This window comes from Schistocerca piceifrons, chromosome 8 (genome assembly GCF_021461385.2).
Source record: "Schistocerca piceifrons isolate TAMUIC-IGC-003096 chromosome 8, iqSchPice1.1, whole genome shotgun sequence".
NCBI lineage: Eukaryota > Metazoa > Arthropoda > Insecta > Orthoptera > Acrididae > Schistocerca > Schistocerca piceifrons.
Window position 1 is genome coordinate 163,843,357 of NC_060145.1, and position 25,431 is coordinate 163,868,787.

Sequence of the window (25,431 nt, forward strand, 5' to 3'; positions counted from 1 at the left end):
CCTGAAAATGTACTGTTGTCCCAAGCATATTGCAACAAACGGTGTATTTCTATCGCTGCTCGTTTAGTTTGTATTGCCGTTTCAAATATACCGGTCATTTTTGAAACACCCTGTAGATGCAGGCATTGGTGCACTGCCGAGCTGCCTCCCCAAAACGCCTATGGCTACAAAGTTGCGTCCCAGTGATTTTGTGTTTAAGCTGTCTTTCGCCGCTCACTTATTGCACACATTCCTTTATACAACAAATCAATAAGACAAACTAATTTTGGTTTTACATGTGCTTAAACGACTAAGATGTCTGCCTACTGATACAGTTATTCAATAAATAAGTTTTTTTTAAGGCACTTGCAGCACACAGATCCTGCTACATTTCAGATGCGTATTTTTGTGAACATCAGATGTATAGCGACTATCAATAGTCTGCTCATTATGAATTGACCTATTACTAACACTGTGCTCCTAGAATAAAGCCTTACTTCTGTCTAATGAGTGAATTACAGCACATTGACCTAAAACACTGTAAGCAGAAAATCATTCTCTAATACAACAACTTTAGTACAAGTCTTTGACAACTTGAAAATTAACAATACAAAATGAATACGTAAACAGTTTTATAGATTACTGGCAGAAAAAATTTATCTTATTTGTCAGCGTGGGATGAGTTCATATTTGTATATCGAATTCAAGAGTTTAAAGTTAGTTTCTTCCTTCATATAAGTTTTCATTAATACATCTAACAAAAGATATTTAGTTTTCTGGAAGTTGCTGTCAAGATATTTACAGTTGAATGCAGCTTAACGAATTTAAATTGTTTCTCAATATGAGGTTACTGGTTTATTAGAACTCTTCTAACAGGTTACTAGCATAGAGAACACTTGGGTACCTATAGTAATCATCAAATAAACGATCTACCGACTCGCAGCTGCTAAAATCACTGTTAGACTGAAACAGAATAATGACGAAATATACTCCCGAGTTCAAACTGTGTTTTAATGTTTTTGGAGAATAAATACGCTACATTCACGTTGATTGCAAGCCTTCACTGTGCTTTTGTACCATTAATGACAACTCAGTTTTACACTTCTACGTCTTTGTTCGTTTTATATTATAGATGTGACAGTTTTGTTTGGAGAGTTGGTTGATTTGGGGGAGGGGACCAATCAGTGAGGTCATCAATCCTACCGGAATACAGAAGGAAGTCACCGTGCCGTTTCAAAGCAACCATCCCGGCATTTTCCCGAAGCGATTTAAGGAAATAATGGAAAATATAAATCATGATGGTTAGACGTAGGTTTGAACCATCGTCCTGCCGAATGCGAGTCCAATTCCAATGTGCTAACCAATGCAACGCCTCTTTCGGTGCAAGGTAGGATTTGTCATGAACGTGAAAATGCCTGCTTGTGTGGTCTGTGCGACCGGATGGCAGCTGTATGCATATATGAACATCGTTCCACGCTTCATCCTGTAGGTGTTGCCCTCTTGTGACTACCTTCATTTACTCATCCGTGAGACTGTGCATCTTAAATTTTTTGTACAATAATAATTATATATTATTCTAATCTTTTAATTGTGTGTACTTTTAACCTTTGTTTTGTTTAGGCTTTTACTTTAAAATGTTACCTTATTATGAAGTAAGTTATTATCCATGTGACGATGCACTGAGGTGTCAAGCCGGCCACTGTGGCCGAGCGGTTCTAGGCACTTGATTCCAGAACCACGTTGCTGCTACGGCCACAGGTTCAAATCCTGCCAAAGGCATGGATGTGTGTGATGTCCTTATGTTAGTTATGTTTATATAGTTCTAAGTCTAGGGGACTGATGACCTCAGATGTTAAGTCCTATAGTGCTTAGAGCCATTTGAACCATTCTTTGAGTGGAACCATGGTAGATGCGTCGCCTGAGGTGTGCGTGGGGCAGCAGGATGGGTAGGTATATACATGGCCTGGTGCGGCTCACGCGAATGTCCCTCCAACCGGTATGGAGGGGGATGCATGAAATGGTGGACCACACTGAAGAGGGGGCGGCCATGCGTGTGGACCCCGAAACTGGGCAGCTGTGTGGTCCATGTTGTGTGGTAGAAATGCGGGCGAGGGGTTCCCAGGATCTTGTGTTGGAATAGCATTCTGTCAAGTGTAGAATGCCATAGAAGGTGTTCGCGCCGATGTGTACAGCGCCCAGTGTGGTGTGCCAGCGGAGGTTAGGGTCATCTGGCCACTTGAAGCAAACACTGGAGATACGAACATTCCTGGCATATGGCAGATTAGTGGAACACAGGCACTTCACAGTCGAATGTCCATTCTGCGGTTGCGGCATCCTGCACTGCCAGATAAACTGGAAGGTGCGACATTGTCTATTGGCGCAAAACCAGTGGTATACGGTGAGCAGATGCAATGTATTTTCACAACTCGGGATCACCAATGTGGATTTTATGACTGTAGCGGCTGGCACAGAAAACACCAACCAGTTTCGATAAGGCACATTTACTAGGTACATGTAATTACACAAAACACAAGAAAAACACTACTGAAATTCACAACATGCACTTTGCAACCCCAGTACACAAGACCAGACCAACCCCAGTACACAAGACTGAACCAAAGAACCCCAAGTCCCCAAAGACTGTTTACTCTGCACTTTGTTGGTGGCAGTTACTCGTGCTCAATGGTTACCACAATAGCCTCATCAATATGTCATAATATATCTTTCGTAGCCCACAAAGACTTTATTTCTATATCTCATCTCAACATATTCTTAAATCTCTCAACTTCATACAAAAATTGTATTTGTACTAAATTGTAGCTATCATGTAAATACATTAATCGTTAGTACATTGCAAAATTTGCCAATTTCTTTAATGCTTCAATTATTGGAGTCAGCACAACAAGGTTAGGTCAGAAGAGTCATCAACATGTGTGAATTTACTTTGGGTGTGTCCCAGGCAAATGTGTTGGGGCCTTGCTGTTTTTTTGGCCTATTAATGTCCTTGCAGACAGTATTAATAGTAACCTGAGTCTTTGCAGATGATGCAGCTATCTGTAATAAAGTACCTTTTGAAGGCAGTTGCTTAAATATTTAGTCAGAACTTGATAAGATTTAAAAGTGCTGCAATTATTGGTAACTTGGTTTCAGTGTTCAGAAATGTAAAATTGTACGCTTCACAGAATGTAAACACATAATATGCTACAGCTACAAAGTCAGTGAGCCATAGTTGGGATCAGTTAACTCATAACATGGACCTGGGTGTAGCACTTTGAAGGGGTACAATACAGAATGAGTATGTAAGCTCATCTGTGGGTGAATCAACTGGTACATTTCAATTTACAGGTAGAATACTGGGAAATACAATCAGTCTACAAAGGAAATTGCTTACGAATCACTCATGCAACCAATTCTAGAATATTGCTCATGTGTGTGGGACCCATACTGGATCAGACTAATGAGGGATACTGCGTGTATACAGAGAAGAGAAACACAAATGGTGACAGGTTTGTTTGATCCATGGAGAGTATTACAGAGATGCTGAAGAAACTAAACTGGCAGACTCTAGAAAACAGATATAAACTATCCTGAGAAACCTTACTTACAAATTTTCAAGAACCAACTTTAAATGATGACTAAGAATACACTACATCCCCCTAAATACTACTCCACTAGAGATCATGAGGTCAAGAGTAATTTAATTACAGCATGAATCGAGACATTGAAACAATGCTTCTTGCTGCACACCATATGTCAGTGCAAGGGGAAAAAAAAACACTACTCAGACATATCCTCTTTAAAATCTTTCAGTCCCTTCTACACTTCTTAAAGAATGCTCACAACCTTTTCTATATGCAGCAGACTCTTGACTATCCAGCCTAATGTGGCACTAGGTCAAGCAGGATAGCAAAAATGTGAGGCGAGCTGGAGTTCTATAAATTTTCTCTACTGCCCCCAGTCGTACAATTCAAAACACCCTTTTTCTGTACCAAAACCCATTTTTATTAGCATTTTCTCACTTCTTACGTAATACATACTACTTATGTGAAAAACCAGGCCTAACAAAAAAAGACGAAACTTACAGGTTTGAGGTTTTAAAAAAGTAGTTGATAGGTGCTTGTTTACTCCCTTCAGCCCTTGTCCACATCACAATATCCTTCCACTTACACAAACAGATAACATCAGTTGGCCTTTCTTCCTCCTGCTCATATGTACTGCAACAGTGCATCAATCATCTTGAATCTTCCTGAATGTGGGATGAGATTTCTCCTGTCATCTAAGTATTGCCTCTCGCTTTTGTGTCACTTCCTCCTGTGTCACCATTTCCACACCCTCATTGTCAAGTAGTTCATCAACTTACATCATCTGCCATACATTCTATGACAACCTCTGCACTGACACCCTCGCAGTGCGGTAAATCTTTGAACAATGATCTGATATCATCAGTTGCATCTTCGACTTCTGTTTCACACATGGATTCAAATTTAAAATGTCCACCTAAAAATTTTCTAACAGCTTACAAATGACATGTATGGAATCTCTTCCCACACTTGGGCCAACCATCTTATGACAACTAGCAAGTCAGTCCTCTTCTGAATGGTTATATGGTTTTCATTATCATCAATTGCTGATATCAACTAGCTGAGAACATGGCAGCAATACTTCTTCTTTAGCATTTCAAGGGCAACACACACACACACGACTGCCACCCCCGGCAGGTCAGACCACAATACCATCCTTTCAGTCTGAGTTGCCAGAGATAGCAGTCATACGTGCTTGTGGTGTGTTGCTTGCATGAATGTATGTCTGGTTGTTTTCTTTTCTGAAGCTAAATTGAGACAGTCTTTCCATTATGCTTGTCTGCATCTCAGTATGTCATCTTTATGATGAATAGCAATCTGTCCTTTTCCTTATATTGTTGATATTTCAACCTTCAATACAGAGAGAACTTCAGAGAATCTCTCTCAAGCTTCACTGTGGTGTGTGGATGTTGTGATCGCCATATTATTCCATGCTAGTGGTTCACTTTTCCATTTAAATGGAATGTTGCCTCATCGCTGAAGACTAAACATGAAAGGAAACAGTTTGCTTCCTTTTCCATTCCCACAATGAATCCACAAAACTCTGAAAATTGGTGTTTGTCACCAACATGAGAAGATTGCAACTGAGTCCTGTTTGGCTGAAAATACTACTGTCACTGCAAAATATGCCAGTTAGTCATGAGGAATGACTAACTCTCAGATGACATGGTGAGTAGGCTTGTGTGTACAACATGCAAAACTCTGCCGAAAGTGCTTTATAACCTGAACAGCACATGAGGATACGTGGGGATTTTCCCTAAGTGAGACAATCAGTGACTTGATGCTGCTAGTACCTTTGTCAAATGCTTTTAGTTGGATGAGGTTTATGCTGTACTTTCAACAATAGTCATGCTGTACAGTTGTAACTGAATTGCACCTGTTGAAATTGAGAATGCAAAATGCCATTTGTTGCTGTGCTATCAACATCCCAACCTCTCAATTTCACTAATGGTCTTTGAACACCAGAAGTAGAAACTGGGAATCCCTGACAATGAATACAATGAATGGAGCACAATGTATAAAATTCTGAACATTTTCCACAGCAACTGCTGCTATCCATATCACTTACGAAGTGTGCAGGCTTCAATACCTACGGACTTGCCTCTGTTCCAATGGTTATGTCTCAGATTTGTTGCATAGACCATCATGGTGCTTCTATTTCCACCCTCTTGTCGGTGTACCTCCCTTCAAATGCATTTTTGGCCATATGATCACTTCACCTGTTTGCTTCCTTTCCTCTCAGGGATTGTTTCTTGCAGTTTTTACCCACGTAGAAAAATCAACCTGTAAAATAAAACTGAGAAGGCAGCATTTTTTTCAGAGTAGCAGCTTTCTTATTCATTTTACTGAAGTAAATTTGTATGCTTTAAGTTTAAATAGCATTTATCAGTATAGCAATTTTTGTTAATATATACCTTGACTTATTCCATATTCATGGACATTCTCCTTTTTGATGGGATCTGCAGAACATTATGAATGAATTGATGAATGAAACACATTGGGTAATGAATGAGTGATGAGAAAGTGAGTGAGCCAGAGAATGAGTGAGTCAGCTGCCCAGACAGACCCCTACCACTGACCACAAGAGCCAGTAACTTACAACTGGTGTCAAGATAAACTTTCATTAATTTAAATGCATACATTAAAATCTAACCCAAGTTTCTGCATTTTTCATGCAGAAGATGTAATGTAAACTCTGTCCATAGGCCCTGGTGGGCCTATCAGTATTGATAGACTGCTGTGTCATCCTCTAACAATGGCATCAGTGGATGCAGTATGGAGCTTGTCATTGCAGAAGACACTTACTTTTACTTTTCCAGTAGTCACTGGTCCTGTGGTCCATTCATTGCGTCAGTTAGTCTTGTAAAATCTGCTGAATCTTCTTGAATCACCCTATAGTTCATGTTTAAACTAGCTGCATTGATACACAATAAATAACCTCCTTATACAAAAATGTGATATTTTCTACAATCTAATCAGCAAATGTAAAAAAAAGTCATTACATTAACATCTTTTTCTTGAAAAACACCATACTGTAAATTTTATGTGCCCATATTTTCCATTTGTATACACTTGCTTCAAAATATACACTGAAAAGTAACAACATTGTCTAGCATATTGCATGCAAAATTACAGTTCATGTGTTTGACGTCTTTCTGTTCCTTCATTGTAATTTTTTATAGAAGGCTAATGATAATTTTAAGCATACTTAGTTGCACATGAATGAACTTTATTACTTTTTATAAAAGATATAGTATATTTGTAGAAAATACGAGTTGGAACCCAAAATTTTTGGGACGTGCTGCCATCTGGAAAGTAGGAGTAGTAGATCTTTGCACCACTAGGTGGCAAGACCTGCATATCTGATGAGTCAGTGTGCGGACTGGCATTCAGCTGGGAGGATGTGTTGCATGTCCACAGTGATTTCAGTAATACTCTTTGTTTGGTGTGTGGCGATTTTATGATGCATCCACAAACGGAACAGTGTGTGTGTATCAAATTCTGTGCGAATCTCGGGAAAAGTGCTACAGAGGCCCTTTCAATGATTCAGCAAGTGTTTGGGGGACAGAGCACGAGCCGTATGCATGTGTTTGAGTGGCATGCTTGGTTCAGGGCCGGCCATACAGACATCGAAGATGATGCTCACACTGGAAGGCCCGTTAGCTGCACAATGCCAGACATTGTTGCCAAACTTCAACAGTTGATTCATGTGGATCGACATCAAACCAGTCAATACCTTGCGGATGAAGTGTGTATTGGTTATGTGACCTGTCAATGAATGTTTTTGACTCATGAATTGGGCATGCAAAATTTGTGCCGAGGATCTTCACTGCCAATCAGAAGGCACAGCATGTTGAAGTGTGCATGGACCTTTGTCAGACCGCATCTGATGATACAATATTCTCGTCACAGGTTATCTCTGGCAACGACAGCTGGATTTACAGTTATGACCCAGAGACAAAGTAACAATTGCCCCAGTGGAAGAGCCTGGGCTCTCCAAGACCCAAAAAAGCAAGACAGGTGATGAGCAAAGTGAAGAGCATAATCATCATTTTCTTTGATACCTAGGGAATTATGCACAAAGAATTTGTCCCATCCAGCCAAACAGTGAGTTCCATGTACTACTACGATGTTTTGTGATGGCTTCATGAAAAAATGCGGTGACGATGGCCCGAACTTTGGTGTCAAAGAAACTGGCTGCTGCATCACGACAACACTCCCTGTCACACGCCCTTGCTCATCAGAACCTTTTCGGCAAAAAACAACATGGCTGTTGTACCCCACCCACCGTACTCTCCAGATTTGGCAGCTAGAGACTTTGTGCTATTCCCCGAACTGAAACTCAAGTTGAAAGACCATCAGTTTGACACCCTAGAGAGGATTCAAGAAGCATCACTGGCAGTGATAAACACCCTCAAAGAACATGACTTCCAGAAAACATTTGACCAGTGGCAGAAGCGCTGGGACCAGTGTGTACATGTGGATGTGAACTACTTCGAGAGTGGTGGTGACCATTAGTCCAAAGGTAAAGTTTTCTACAGGTGGCAGCACCAGTCCCAAAAATTTTGGATAGCACCTCACAGATGTATTATACCCATTCTGGTTTCTTATAAACTTTAATGAAATAGTTCAATTTTAAACTAAAAGTAGTGATGCACAATAACTATCCTTACATATGAAAAAAATTTGAGAATTTTCTGATTCTTATCATTACATTTGAAATACATCACATTAGAATCAGGGGCTTGCACCTGGATTATCCACACCAGACTGACCTATGTAACACAAATTTCAGAACAATGATGGCGTAGGGATGGACTAATATACTGCATGAGTTGGATAGGTAATGTAATACATCAATGGATGTTGAGATGGGTAGGATAGCCTTCACCTCAGGGTATGGTGAGATGTAGTCACAGCCCTAGTGAATGATGTGGTAGTTTTCTGTTGGAAGGGTGGCACTGTGTGTTATGATGCATGCTTCTGGGGGACTGAAACACTCTGGCTACAAGTTAGACATCTACTACTTGATATTCACCTCCTCCAGTCTTCTCCAGGCATTCCTGTCTGCAGCATATACTTCGTTATTACATGATTTTTAATATCATCTACCCACCCTCTACATATTTTGCATAGGTTCACAGCTCTAAGTATTTTATGCCACATGTTTCACAGAACTCAGAATTAAAGTGTCATTCATCAACTTAAGTCACACTGTTACACACAACATGAATTTATAGATTAGTCAGTTAGCTACTTATGCATTCCATTGATCATTTCAATGATTCTTTTATTGAAATGAAGTGGAGTGAGTTAGTATAAAGGATATGTATGCATGAACAGTTGACACATTATTAAACATATTATTGCTTTTACTCCTACTCAACCAGATACACTTAATAATAATAATAATAATAATAGTAGTAGTAGTAGTAGTAGTAGTAGTAGCTATTATTATTATTACTATACTGGCTACCAGCTTTTAACCCCCCCCCCCCCCCCCTCCGCCAAATTAATCATGGATCTCGTCACTGGCATGCTTGTGTGCCTCAGAGATACATAGCCGTACCATAGGTGCAACTGTGACGGAGGGGTATCTGTTGAAAATCCAGATAAACATGTGGTTCTTCAAGAGGGGCAGCAGCCTTTTCAGTAGTTGTAGGGGCACCAGTCTGGATGATTGACTGACCTGGCTTTGTAACATTAACCAAAACAGCCTTGATGTGCTGGTACTGCAAACGGCTGAAAGCAAGGCAAAACTACAGTCGTATTTTTTCCCAAGGGCATGCATCTTTACTGTATGGTTAAATGAAGATGGTGTCCTCTTGGGTAAAATAATCTGGAGGTAAAGTAGTCCCCCATTCAGATCTCCAGGTGGGGACTACTCAAAAGGACGTCGTTATCAGGTGAAAGAAAACTGGCATTCTACAGATCGGAGTGTGGAATGTCAGATCCCTTAATCTAACAAAGAGATAGAGGGGCTGGCCAGTACTTACCTCAGCTCAGTACAGCTGATAGATACACATAAAACAGAACTGAAAATTTACGTTCCTAGCTTTCAGAACAAATGTTCCTTCATTGGGAAGGAGAGAGGGGAAAGAAAGGGAAGAAGGGAAAGGAGATTCAGTTACTCACAACCCAGGTTATGAAGCAACAGGGAAAGGAAAATAGGGAGGGTAGCAAGGATGGAGGCATGGTTGTCAGAGGGAAGCCAAAGATATTCTACTGTAAGTACTGTGCCAGCTTCAAACCAAAGAGAATGCATACAGAAGTAAAGAGGTATACAGTATAAAGATAAACACAACTATGTAGGATGAAAAGATGTGTGAATGGCTAAAGAGGAAAGGGAAAGAGGAGAAGACCGAAGAGTGAATGGGAGTGAGGTTGTTTAACGCAGGTTCAGTCCAGGGGGATGGCGGGATGAAAGGATGTGTTGGAGTGCAAGTTCCATACATACACAATTCAAGGCAGGGCTATGTGTGAAACTACACATGTCATTTATCAACTGACATGCCTGGACTTCACAGCCTTTTACATCGGCATGACAACAACTAAACTGGCTGAGCGCATGAACGGACACAGACGAACTGTCCGCCTAGGAGATGCCCAATACCTAGTAGCGGAGCATGCCCTCCAGCATAATTCTAGGGACCTAGGAAACAGCTACACCGTATGTGCCATTTGGCTTCTCCCACCCAACACCAGTCCCTCTGAACCAGTCCCTACTCAAACTCCCCATCCCAGCACATACCCCACACAGACCAAATCTCAACTATAACCACAGTTAAATGCCACATATCACCAGTCCCAATTCAGTCCTAAACCTCTCATCTAGATCCCTCTCTCCTCCAGAGACGTCTGTTCTATCAAAAGGCTTAACCTTTAGCCCCACACCTAAATTCAACCACACTGCCCTGGTTAAAGATCTCCTCTCATTCACCTGGAACCTCAACTGGAAATATCACTTCACTACCCAAACACAGCCCCCAAATACTAGACCCAGTGTTGAACCCTGTCTAGAACAGTTCCGACTGTCTTCTCAAAGGGATCCTCCTCCCCTCCACCAAAACCATCCCTTGCAGACATTTCAGGAATTCCTCACATCCAGTGTTGCCTCCCAGTCCTTCTTGAAGAACATCCCGACAACCCCCAACATCACCCCAGCTGAATCCCGTGCCATTAAGGAGCTGAAAATAGACCGCTCTATTGTCATCCTCCCGGCGGATAAAGGCTCCACAACTGTCATACTTGACTGTGTGGAGTATGTGGCAGAAGGGCTGCATCAACTCTCTGACACCTCAACCTACAAAGCTGTTACCCAGGACCCCATTCCCTCCATCCAGATTGAGCTGCAAAAAATCCTAAAAATCCAAGGTCCCTCTCAAGGCCTCACAACGGCTTCCATAGACTTACTCACTCCACCTGAGCCACGTACCCCTACCTTCTACCTATTACCCAAAATCCACAAAGAGAACCATCCTGGCCGTCCCATTGTAGCAGGCTTCAAAGCCCCAACCGAACGTATCTCAGCTCTGGTAGACCAGCACCTACAACCTATCACCCGCAGGCTCCCATCCTACAGCAAAGGCACAAACCACTTCCTAGAACGCCTCAAATCCATTCCCACTCCTCTCCCACCTGAAACCTTTCTTGTCACCATAGATGCTACATCCCTTTACACAAACATCCCACATACCCACGGTCTCTCTGCCCTTGAGCACTACCTCTCCCAATGCCCACCCGAAGATCTTCCAAAAACCTCGTTCCTTATTGCACTTACCAACTTTATCCTCACCCATAATTACTTTACTTTTGAAGGCCAGACCTACAAAAAAATCAGGGGAATGGCCGTGGGAACCAGGATGGCTCCGTCCTATGCCAACCTCTTCATGGGCCGCATGGAGGAGGCTTTCCTGAAGACCCAACAGCTGCTTCCCCTGGCCTGGTATAGGTTTATAGAAGATATCTTTGTGGTCTGGACTCATGGTGAAGAAACACTCCTTAATTTCCTCTATAACCTCGACTCCTTTTCGAATCTGAATTTCACCTGGTCCTTCTCCAAAACCCAAGCCACGTTCCTGGATGTTGACCTTCATCTTGTTGAAGCTCACATCCACACCTCTGTCCATATCAAACCCACAAACAAACAACAGTATCTTCACTTTGATAGCTGCCATCCTTTCCACATCAAACGCTCCCTTCCCTACAGTCTAGGTATTCGTAGCAAACATATCTGCTCCAGTGACGAATCCCTCAACAATTACACCAATAACCTGACCAGTGATTTCCTCTCCCGCAACTATCCTGCAGACCTTGTCCACAAACAGATTTCCCGAGCAATACATTCCTCCCCGTCCAACAACAATGTTCCTACACCCAGACCACACAGAAGCATCCCCCTTGTCACCCAATATTATCCTGGAATCGAAAACATCAACAAGTTACTCCGCCAGGGATATGACTATCTCAAGTCAACCCCTGAAATGAGATCATCCCTTGATAAAATTCAAGAGTTGCCTTTCGTTGCCCCCCTAACCTCCGTAACAACCTTGTTAAATCCTACAATATTCCCAAACTACCTTCTCTACCCAGCAGTTCCTACCCCTCTAACCAACCCCACTGCAAAACCTGCCCCATGCATCCCCCCACAACCACCTACTCCAGCACCGCTACTGGTAAAACATACACAATTCAAGGCAGGGCTACGTGTGAAACTACACATGTCATTTACCAACTGACATGCCTGCACTGCACAGCCTTTTACATCGGCATGACAACAACTAAACTGGCTGATCGCATGAACGGACACAGACGAACTGTCCGCCTAGGAGATGCCCAATACCCAGTAGCGGAGCATGCCCTCCAGCATAATTCTAGGGACCTAGGAACCTGCTACACCGTATGTGCCATTTGGCTTCTCCCACCCAACACCAGTCCCTCTGAACTGCGGAGATGGGAACTTGCACTCCAACACATCCTTTCATCCCGCCATCCCCCTGGACTGAACCTACGTTAAACAACCTCACTCCCATTCACTCTTCGGTCTTCTCCTCTTCCCCTTTCCTCTTTAGCCATTCACTCATCTTTTCATCCTACATAGTTGTGTTTATCTTTATACTATATACCTCTTTACTTCTGTATGCATTCTCTTTGGTTTGAAGCTGGCACAGTACTTACAGTAGAATATCTTTGGCTTCCCTCTGACAACCATGCCTCCATCCCTGCTACCCTCCCTATTTTCCTTTCCCTGTTGCTTCATAACCTGGGTTGTGAGTAACTGAATCTCCTTTCCCTTCTTCCCTTTCTTTCCCCTCTCTCCTCCCCGATGAAGGAACATTTGTTCTGAAAGCTAGGAACGTAAATTTTAAGTTCTGTTTTATGTGTATCTATCGGCTGTACTGAGCTGAGGTAAGTACTGGCCAGCCCCTCTATCTCTTTGTTAGTATTTGTTTCACATCTTTATATGATATTTTCCATTAATCATTTAGATCCCTTAATCTGGCAGGTAGGTTAGAAAATTTAAAAAGGGAAATGGATAGGTTAAAGTTAGATATAGTGGGTATGAGTAAAGTTTGGTGGCAGGAGAAACAAGACTTCTGATCAGGTGAATACAGGGCTATAAACACAAAGTCAAATAGGGGTAATGCAGGAGTGGATTTAATAATGAATAAAAAAAATAGGAACATGGGTAAGCTGCTATGAAGAGCATAGTGAATGCATAATTGTAGCCAAGACAGACATGAAGCCCATGCCTACCACAGTAGTACAAGTTTGTAAGCCAACTAGCTCCTCAGATGATTAAGAGACTGATGAAATGTATGATGCGATAAAAGAAATTATTCAGATAGTGAAGGCAGACAAAAATTTAATAGTCATGGAGAAATGGAATTCTATAGTAGGAAAAGGTTGGTAGCTAGTCTGCTACACAATCGACATCTTCTCTTCTGCAAACAGCAAAACATAATTTTTATTTTTCTGTTTATTATGGATTTACAAATGGGAATGAGTATATATAGCATGTTTTTTGTGTGTAATGTCTGGGTTTGATGTTGTAGTACTTTCTCATATGTTGTTTGGTCGCATGACACTGCACTTCCGCCAATTTTTCAAAACATAGGCTGAGTTTTTGCTGTCATTATGTGTTGTTGTGGCTGTGTAGTATTCATTTGTTTTGTGGCGTTTTTGGTTGGGTGAGGCATGAGAGTTTGAATAGCATTTGGAGTAAACTGCTTTTAAAGATGTGTAAGTCAGTTTCAATGTTTGTTGGGTGGTGATAGTATGCTATCAGGTGGTCTGCAAATGTTGAGTGTGAGCTATTGCTTTTCAGTGCTCTACGATGCTCTGTATACTTTGTTCTGAAATTCCTGCATGTTTGACCCACACATACAGATTGACAACAGCTGCAAGTAAGTTGGTATATACTGGACTGGCTATATTTGTCAATGTTGGTGGTGTTTCTTCCAAGTCTGCTTTGTATTGTGTTGTTGGTTCTGTATACTATGTTGAGTGCTTGTTTCTTTAGTATATTACCCACCCTGTGTGTGACTTTGTTGTTGTAAGTCATTATGTGCCATTTGTTGCTTACTGTCTGCTGATTTCTTGTGTATTGCATTGTATTTGTTTGTACTTGTGTTTCATGGTTATGTGTTGTTTGTTTTTGTACTTTGTGGTTTACTTTGTCTACTCTCTTTGCATCATATCCATTCTCTGTGCAATTTGTTTTCTTGTGTTCAGTTCTTGTGTGTAATCATGTTTGTTCATGGGTATTTTGTTCAGGCTGTGTAGCAAATATCCAAAGCTGGCTTCTTTGTGAGTTATGGGGGATTGGATTGCTTATGAATAATGGTGCTGGTGATTGGGTTTTTCTGTAGATTGTGAATTTATGTTTATTTTTTCTCTTGTGTATGGTGAGATCTAAGAAATTAAGTTTTTCGTCTGTTTGTGTTCCAATGGTGAACTGTATTAGTGGGTAGATGGAGTTTATGTAGTCATGAAGTTCTTTTATGCGAGGTTGTGGTTCATCTATTGAGAAAATTATGTCATGTACATAGCCGTACCAATATATTATTTTGTAGTGTTTTGGTATTACTATTTTGTCAAAGATTTGTTTTTCTATCTGATTGAGGAAAACGTCAGCTAGGAGGCCACTGATTGGGACTCCATGGTTAGTCCACCTTGTTAAGGTAAAATTTGTTGTAGAATGTGAAGTAGTTTTGCTCTGTGATGAGTCTGAGTATGGCTGATATTTCTTGTATGCTTGTTGTGGGTATATTTCCTTGTAGTTCGAGGTTTCTTTGTATGATGTTGATGGTTTCTTCTGTTGGAATGTGTGTGTACGTGGAAATTATGTCAAATGAAATTAATGTTGCTGTGTTTGGTATGTTTTGATTTCTTATTTTTTCTATGAAGTGACTTGAGTTTTTTAAGACTTCTGCTTCCAGTGCATTTGTATATTGTCTGTAGCAGAGTGTGTGTGTTTGGATAGGTAATAAGTTGGTGCTTTGGTAAAGTTTATCAATGGACATATAGATATTCTAGGTTTGTGAACTTTAGGCAATGATTTTAGGATGACCACCTTGGGATTTTTGTGTATCATTCATTGAATCTGTGTTTCTGTGAAAATTGTTTCTATATTTTCAGGGTTTCTGTACATTACTTTGATATTGGTTTGTTGGATCACTTCTTAATTCTGTGATGTTGTTGCTTGGGTTGAATTCTAACGTTTTGTCAATGTATTCTTGTTTGTTTATGACTATAATCGAATTACCCGTGTTGGATTTTGTCATGATGACATTTTCTTGTGTTAATTTGTTTTGTAGTTTTCTGTAGGGCTTTTTTTCAATAGTCCTTGTGTTTTCTTTTATGGTGGTTTCATTCTCTTTGATTATGTTTCTTATTCCCTCAACAACTAGTTTGCTTGTTAGATTTGCACTGAATTCTGGTGTGTTTAGTTTTTCTTGTTGCTTTATGATTTGTTCAGTTTCTGTTACGGTATTTTCTATTGTCCTGTGTGACACCATTGTGTTTATGTTATGTTTGGGACCCTTTTCAAATAGGCTGCTTTCTTGTTCACATAATTTTATGTCTGCTAGATTAATCACTCTTTTGTGAAAGGTGTGTTTGTTGTATTGGTGGTGGGATTGGTAGGCGTTTATCAGTTTGATGAGTTTCTTTTTGTTGGAGTGTATATTTTGTGCCTATTATGGTATATGTGTATGTTCTAACCCTGTACATTAATTCATAAAAAATGGTAGATACTTTATGTGATTTGCTAGTTCTATATGCAGTCTGCATAGTTCAATATTCAGAGCCTATATTTTGAAAAATTGGAGAAAGTGTAGTGTCAAGCGACCATAGGTCAGGAAATCAGCCTACCCACCTCACCAACAACATACAAGAAGGTACTACAACATCAAACTCATACGTTACATACAAAAAACGTGATATACATATATATACTCATTTCTGTTTGTAAATCCATAATAAGCAGAAAAATAAAAATTATGTTTTGCTGTTTGCAAATGAGAAGTTGTAGACTGTATAGCAGACTAGCTACCAACATAAATGTCCAACAGCATCATGTAAGGTACATAAACTAATAGACTCATCTACTTTGTTGCCAATTAAGCTATAACTAGAACTTAGGACACAATGTTATAAACAACACACAGTGCATGAGGTCATTAATACACATCTCAACTGTGAACTATGAACAAAAGATGTATAATATTTTACAACAATTATTCATTCAGAATTGTAAATATAATGTACCAAAAATTTTGCTAAATGTTGATATGCAACAACAATTTTACAGTAAGAAAATAAAAAATAACCCACTGAAGATAGCACAAAAAATGATGAAACATGTCTGGGTAAAACAAATATGAAAAGTTGTCTTGCATAAGGTGGAATTCCTCATCCTACAAAAATGTAAATGAAGCAGGCAAAAGCAATACAAGCATCTCAAAAACGAGATCAACAGGAAATGCAAAATGGCTAAGCAGGGATGACTAGAGTACAAATGTAAGGATGTAGAGGCATATATCACTAGGGGTAAGATAGATGCTGCCCACAGGACAATTAAAGAGACCTTCGGAAAAAAAGAGAACCACCTGTATCAATATCAAGAGCTCAGATGGAAAACCAGTTCCAAGTAAATAAGTAAAAGCAGAAAGGTGGAAGAAGTATATAGAGCATCTATAGAAGGGCGATGTATTTGAGGGCACTATTATGGAAATGGTAGAGGACATACACTCCTGGAAATGGAAAAAAGAACACATTGACACCGGTGTGTCAGACCCACCATACTTGCTCCGGACACTGCGAGAGGGCTGTACAAGCAATGATCACGCGCACGGCACAGCGGACACACCAGGAACCGCGGTGTTGGCCGTCGAATGGCGCTAGCTGCGCAGCATTTGTGCACCGCCACCGTCAGTGTCAGCCAGTTTGCCGTGGCATACGGAGCTCCATCACAGTCTTTAACACTGATAGCATGCCGCGACAGCGTGGACGTGAACCGTATGTGCAGTTGACGGACTTTGAGCGAGGGCGTATAGTGGGCATGCGGGAGGCCGGGTGGACGTACCGCCGAATTGCTCAACACGTGGGGCGTGAGGTCTCCACAGTACATCGATGTTGTCGCCAGTGGTCGGCGGAAGGTGCACGTGCCCGTCGACCTGGGACCGGACCGCAGCGACGCACGGATGCACGCCAAGACCGTAGGATCCTACGCAGTGCCGTAGGGGACCGCACCACCACTTCCCAGCAAATTAGGGACACTGTTGCTCCTGGGGTATCGGCGAGGACCATTCGCAACCGTCTCCATGAAGCTGGGCTACGGTCCTGCACACCGTTAGTCCGTCTTCCGCTCACGCCCCAACATCGTGCAGCCCGCCTCCAGTGGTGTCGCGACAGGCGTGAATGGAGGGACGAATGGAGACGTGTCGTCTTCAGCGATGAGAGTCGCATCGGCCTTGGTGCCAATGATGGTCGTATGCGTGTTTGGCGCCGTGCAGGTGAGCACCACAATCAGGACTGCATACGACCGAGGCACACAGGGCCAACACCCGGCATCATGGTGTGGGGAGCGATCTCCTACACTGGCCGTACACCACTGGTGATCGTCGAGGGGACACTGAATAGTGCACGGTACATCCAAACCGTCATCGAACCCATCGTTCTACCATTCCTAGACCGGCAAGGGAACTTGCTGTTCCAACAGGACAATGCACGTCCGCATGTATCCCATGCCACCCAACGTGCTCTAGAAGGTGTAAGTCAACTACCCTGGCCAGCAAGATCTCCGGATCTGTCTCCCATTGAGCATGTTTGAGACTGGATGAAGCGTCGTCTCACGCGGTCTGCACGTCCAGCACGAACGCTGGTCCAACTGAGGCGCCAGGTGGAAATGGCATGGCAAGCCGTTCCACAGGACTACATCCAGCATCTCTACGATCGTCTCCATGGGAGAATAGCAGCCTGCATTGCTGCGAAAGGTGGATATACACTGTACTAGTGCCGACATTGTGCATGCTCTGTTGCCTGTGTCTATGTGCCTGTGGTTCTGTCAGTGTGATCATGTGATGTATCTGACCCCAGGAATGTGTCAATAAAGTTTCCCCTTCCTGGGACAATGAATTCACGGTGTTCTTATTTCAATTTCCAGGGGTGTAGATGAAGATGAAATGGGAGATATGAAACCGTGTGAAGAATTTGACAGAACATTGAAAGACCTAAGTCAAGAAAAGGCAGTGGGAGAAGACAAAATTCCATTAGAACTACTGATTGCCCTGGGATATCTACCCAGGACAAAACTCTACCATCTGCTGCGCAACATGCATGAGATGGGCAAAATACTCTCAGACTTCAAGAAGAATATAATAATTCCAATCCCAAAGAAAGCAGATGTTGACAGGTGTGAAAATTAACGAACTATCCATTTAATAGGTCACAGCTGCAAAATACTAATGCAAATTCTTTATGGACAAATGGGAAAAACTGGTGGAAGAAGATGTCTGGAAGATAAATTTGGATTCCATAGAATTGTTAGAGCATGCAATGCTATACTGACCCTACGACTTATCTTAGATGATCGATTAAACAAAGGCAAATCTATGTTTATAGCATTTGTAGACTTATGGAAAGCTTTTGACAATGTTGACTGCAATACTCTCTTTCAAATTCTGATGAAGGCAGGGGTAAAATACAGGGAGCAAAAGGCTATTTACAATTTGTACAGAAACCAGATGGCAGTTATAAGAGTCGAGGGGTATGAAACGGAAGAAGTGATTGGGAAGGGAGTGAGACAGGTTGTAGCCTATCTCAAATGTTATTCAATCTGTATATTGAGCAAGCAATAAAGCAAATAAAAGAAAAATTAGGAGTTGGAATTAAAATCCATGGAGAAGAAATAAAAACTTTGAGGTTCGCCGATGAGATTGTAATTGTGTCAGAGACAGCAAAGGACTTGGAAGAGCAGTTGAATGGAATGGATAGTGTCTTGAAAGGAGGATATAAGACGAACATCAACAAAAGCAAAACAAGAATAATGGAATGTAGTCAAATTAAATTGGATGATGCTCTGGGATAAGATTAGGAAATCAGATGCTTAAAATAGGAAATGAGTTTTGCTATTTCGGGAGCAAAATAACTGATGATGGTCAAAGTAGAGAGTATATAAAATGTAGACTGGCAATGGCAAGGAAAGCATTTCTGAAGAAGAGAAATTTGTTAACATCGAGTATAGATTTAAGTGTCAGGAAGTCGCTTCTGAAAGTATTTGTATGGAGTGTAGCCATGTATGGAAGTGAAACATGGACAATAAATAGTTTAGACCAGAAGAGAATAGAAGCTTTCGAAATGTGGTGCTACAGAAGAATGCTTAAGATTAAATGGGTAGATCACATAACTAATGAGGAGGTAGTGAATAGAATTGGAGAGAAGAGAAATTTGTGGCACAACTTGACTAGAAGAAGAGATCGGTTAGTAGGACATGTTCTGGGGCATCAAGGGATCACCAATTTAGTACTGAAGTGTAAAAATCGTAGAGGGAGACCAAGAGATGAATACACTAAACAGATTCAGAAGGATGTAGGTTGCAGTAGGTACTGGGAGATGAAGAAGCTTGCACAGGATAGAGTAGCATGGAGAGCTGCATCAAACCAGTCTCTGGACTGAAGACCACAACAACAACAACATGAACACTATAGTACATGAGAGCACTGAGTTTGTGCTGTATGAAGTAATGAATAGGGATCAAGTGCCAAATTTGTTAACTGAGAAAGTTCAGTTTCCACTTAGAAGAAAGAAACAAGAGAGAAGAGTCATGATAAAAGAATAAGACCTGTTGAGTTTGAAACTGGAGACCATGGTTTGGTTAAAATGATGGAAAAGTCTGAGATTGATTCCAAAACATCAAAGTTATTTGGAAAAGAAACCTGAATACCTACTGTCTACCCAAAGTCTAGATTGAAATTTGGCGACAGCCATATAGCAGAGGTGACACTGTACAAGAATCCTGTAAATACTACTTGAAATATGATATAATACTATTTTTTTATGATTTTTCCAAGTAAATGTGTTTTTCTTACTATTGGTATAAGACAAATGCTTTGAGAGTAATGTCATATCTAATGGTTAGATTCTCATAATGGGAAAGTGAGGAATTTGCAAGTGAATTTACATACAGGGCAAAATATTTTATGAATATATTTTATATTATATGTGCAGCCAAATGTCAATTTCAAATTTTGTAAACTTTCTGTTGTGTCCTATTTTGTGCTTTAATTTTTTACGAAATTTGATATTTGGCCAGTATACTAATATTGCTGTGTTGTCTTCATCATCATCACTCATCCCCATTACGATTGGAGGAAGGCACTCATCATCTCTCCTTCTTACTCTCTTAGAAAAACTCAAGTTTTACTGAAGTGACAGGTTTACACTGGTTTGAATTGTACTTGACAAAGAGAATTCAAAAGATTGTGCTGAATAATTCAGACAATGTCAGAAGGGTAAAGAATTTTAGTGACTGAGGAAGTAAGGAAAAAAAAAAATCACAGAAGGAGTGCCACAGTGTTCAATTTTGTGTCTACCCCTATTTCTTACAATTATGTGTCAATGTTTTTCTGGTTAACATTCAGCAGTCAAAATTGATACTTTTTGCAGAAAATACTAGTGTTATAATAAATCCCATTACACAGAAAGCAACAGAATAGTTGGTAAACGATATTTTCCAAAAAATTATAGAGTGGTTCTTCAAAAATGAACTCTCCTTAAATTTTGAAAAAAACATGCTACATTCAGTTCTGTACAACAAATAGTCATACCAACAATTGACATAGCACATCAGCAGGAGCCAGTGAGTAGGAGAGAATGCTCTAAATTTTTTGGTGTACACATTGAAAACCTGAACAGGAAGAAGTATGTTACCGAGATTCTTAAACAATTAAGTTCAGCTTCTTGTGCTCTTCATGTAATTACTAACCATCCAATCATATGTGTCAAAAGTGAGGAGTAGGAATAATACATTGTGTTCACCCACGGACATCATGTAGGTACCTCTTCAAGGACTAGGCATTTTAATTGTACCATCACAATACATGTATGTTCTCTAATGAAATTCATCATGAATAATCCATCACAATTTGAGAAGAACAACACTAGAAGGGAAGAAGTAACATTTATTAGCCATTAATTGAGCTGGGAGTTACTCAGAGAGGAGTTCACTGTATAGCAACAAAAATTTTTGATCATTTACCCCATAACATAAAATACCTGATAGGTAGTGGAGTGAGTTTTAAGTCTAATTTAAAAATCATTTCTTCTGGACAACTCCTTCTATCCCATTAATGAAATTCTTATTAAAACTGGTTGTTGTTGTGGTCCTCAGTCCAGAGATCACTTTGATGCACCTCTCCATGCTATTCTAACCTGTGCAAGCTTCTTCATCTCCAAGTACAGGGTTATTACAAATGATTGAAGCGATATCACAGCTCTACAATAACTTTATTATTTGAGATATTTTCACAATGCTTTGCACACACATACAAAAACTCAAAAAGTTTTTTTAGGCATTCACAAATGTTCGATATGTGCCCCTTTAGTGATTCGGCAGACATCAAGCCGATAATCAAGTTCCTCCCACACTTGGCGCAGCATGTCCCCGTCAATGAGTTCGAAAGCATCGTTGATGCGAGCTCGCAGTTCTGGCACGTTTCTTGGTAGAGGTGGTTTAAACACTGAATCTTTCACATAACCCCACAGAAAGAAATCGCATGGGGTTAAGTCGGGAGAGTGTGGAGGCCATGACATGAATTGCTGATCATGATCTCCACCATGACCGATCCATCAATTTTCCAATCTCCTGTTTAAGAAATGCCGAACATCATGATGGAAGTGTGGTGGAGCACCATCCTGTTGAAAGATGAAGTTGGCGCTGTCGGTCTCCAGTTGCGGTATGAGCCAATTTTCCAGCATGTCCAGATACACGTGTCCTGTAACGTTTTTTTCGCAGAAGAAAAAGGGACCGTAAACTTTAAACCGTGAGATTGCACAAAACACGTTAACTTTTGGTGAATTGCGAATTTGCTGCACAAATGCAAGAGGATTCTCTACCACCTAGATTCACACATTGTGTCTGTTCACTTCACCATTAAGAAAAAATGTTGCTTCATCACTGAAAACAAGTTTCGCACTGAACGCATCCTCTTCCATGAGCTGTTGCAACCGCGCCGAAAATTCAAAGCATTTGACTTTGTCATCGAGTGTCAGGGCTTGTAGCAATTGTAAACGGTAAGGCTTCTCTATTAGCCTTTTCTGTAAGATTTTCCAAGCCGTTCGCTGTGGTACATTTAGCTCCCTGCTTCCTTTATTCGTCGACTTCCGTGGGCTACGCGTGAAACTTGCCCGCATGTGTTCAACTGTTTCTTCGCTCACTGCAGGCCAACCTGTTGATTTCCCCTTACACAGGCATCCAGAAGCTTTAAACTGTGCATACCATTGCCGAATAGAGTTAGCAGTTGGTGGATCTTTGTTGAACTTCGTCCTGAAGTGTCGTTGCACAGTTATGACTGACTGATGTGAGTGCATTTCAAGCACGACATACGCTTTCTCGGCTCCTGTCGCCATTTTGTCTCACTGCGCTCTCGAGCGCTCTGGCAGCAGAAACCTGAAGTGTGGCTTCAGCCGAACAAAACTTTATGAGTTTTTCTACGTATCTGTAGTGTGTTGTGACAATATGTCAATGAATGGAGCTACAGTGAATTTATGAAATCGCTTCAATCATTTGTAATAGCCCTGTAACTACAGTAACATACATCCTTCTGAATTTGCTTAGTGTATTCATCCCTTGGTCTCCCTCTAAAGGTTTTACCCTCCGCACTTCCCTCCAATTCTAAATTGGTGATCCCTTGATGCCTCAGAACATGTCCTACCAGCTGATCCTCCTCCTAGTCAAGTTGTGACACAAAGTCCTCTTCTTCCCAATTCTATTCTGTACCTCCTCATTAGTTACATGAGTGACCCATCTAATCTCAATCACTTTGAAAGCTTCTATTCTCTTCTTGTCTAAACCGTACATCATCCCTGTTTCACTTTCATATGCAGCTACATTCCATACAAATACTTTCAGAAACGACTTCCTGATACCAAAATTTATACTCAATGTTAAAAAATTTCTCTTCTTCAGAAACACTTTCCTTGCCATAGGCAGTCCACATTTTATATCCTCTCTACTTCAGCCATCATCATTTATTTTGGTCCCCAAATAGCAAAACTCATTTAATACTTTAAGTGTCTCATTTTCTAATCTAATTCCCTCAGCATCACCTGATTTAATTTGACTGCATTCCATTATCACCGTTTTGCTCTTGTTGATGTTTGTCTTATATCCTGCTTTCAAGACACTGTCCATTCTGTTCAACTGCTGTTCCAGGTCCTTTTCTGTCTCTGACAGAATTACAGTGTCATCGGCAAACCTCAAAATTTTTATTTCTTCACCATGGATTTTAATTCCTACTCTGATTTTTTTGTTTCCTTTACTGCTTGGTCAATACATAGATTCAATAACATTGGGGATATGCTATAAGCCTGTGTCACTCCCTTCCCAACCACTGCTTCCCTTTCATGCCCTTCAACTCTTATAACTGCCATCTGGTTTCTGTACAAATCGTAAATAGCCTTTCACTCCCTGTATTTGACCCCTGCCACCTTCAAAATTTGAAAGAGAGTATTGCAGTCAATATTGTAAAAAGCTTTCTACACTCCTGGAAATTGAAATAAGAACACCGTGAATTCATTGTCCCAGGAAGGGGAAACTTTATGGACACATTCCCGGGGTGAGATACATCACATGATCACACTGACAGAACCACAGGCACATAGACACAGGCAACAGAGCATGCACAATGTCGGCACTAATACAGTGTATATCCACCTTTCGCAGCAATGCAGGCTGCTATTCTCCCATGGAGACGATCGTAGAGATGCTGGATGTAGTCCTGTGGAACGGCTTGCCATGCCATTTCCACCTGGAGCCTCAGTTGGACCAGTGTTCGTGCTGGACGTGCAGACCGCGTGAGACGACGCTTCATCCAGTCCCAAACATGCTCAATGGGGGACAGATCTGGAGATCTTGCTGGCCAGGGTAGTTGACTTACACCTTCTAAAGCACGTTGGGTGGCACGGGATACATGCGGACGTGCATTGTCCTGTTGGAACAGCAAGTTCTCTTGCCGGTCTAGGAATGGTAGAACGATGGGTTCGATGACGGTTTGGATGTACCGTGCACTATTCAGTGTCCCCTCGACGATCACCAGTGGTGTACGGCCAGTGTAGGAGATCGCTCCCCACATCATGATGCCGGGTGTTGGCCCTGTGTGCCTCGGTCGTATGCAGTCCTGATTGTGGCGCTCACCTGCACGGCGCCAAACACGCATACGGCCATCATTGGCACCAAGGCAGAAGCGACCCTCATCGCTGAAGGCGACACGTCTCCATTCGTCCCTCCATTCACACCTGTCGCGACACCACTGGAGGCGGGCTGCACGATGTTGGGGCGTGAGCGGAAGACGGCCTAACGGTGTGCAGGACCGTAGCCCAGCTTCATGGAGACGGTTGCGAATGGTCCTCGCCGATACCCCAGGAGCAACAGTGTCCCTAATTTGCTGGGAAGTGGTGGTGCGGTCCCCTACGGCACTGCGTAGGATCCTACGGTCTTGGCGTGCATCCGTGCGTCGCTGCGGTCCGGTCCCAGGTCGACGGGCACGTGCACCTTCCGCCGACCACTGGCGACAACATCGATGTACTGTGGAGACCTCACGCTCCACGTGTTGAGCAATTCGGCGGTACGTCCACCCGGCCTCCCGCATGCCCACTATACGCCCTCGCTCAAAGTCCGTCAACTGCACATACGGTTCACGTCCACGCTGTCGCGGCATGCTACCAGTGTTAAAGACTGCGATGGAGCTCCGTATGCCACGGCAAACTGGCTGACACTGACGGTGGCGGTGCACAAATGCTGCGCTGCTAGCGCCATTCGACGGCCAACACCGCGGTTCCTGGTGTGTCCGCTGTGCCGTGCGTGTGATCATTGCTTGTACAGCCCTCTCGCAGTGTCCGGAGCAAGTATGGTGGGTCTGACACACCGGCGTCAATGTGTTCTTTTTTCCATTTCCAGGAGTGTATAAGTCTACAAATGCTATAAGCATAGATTTGCCTTTGTTTAATCTATCTTCTAAGATAAGGCATAGGGTCAGTATAGCATCCCATGTTCTAATATTTCTATGGAATCCAAATCGATCAGAAAGTCAGTTGCCTCCTTCTTCTTTCTTCCTTCCATTACCAGAGATTCCTTGTTCCAGTTCCTTTC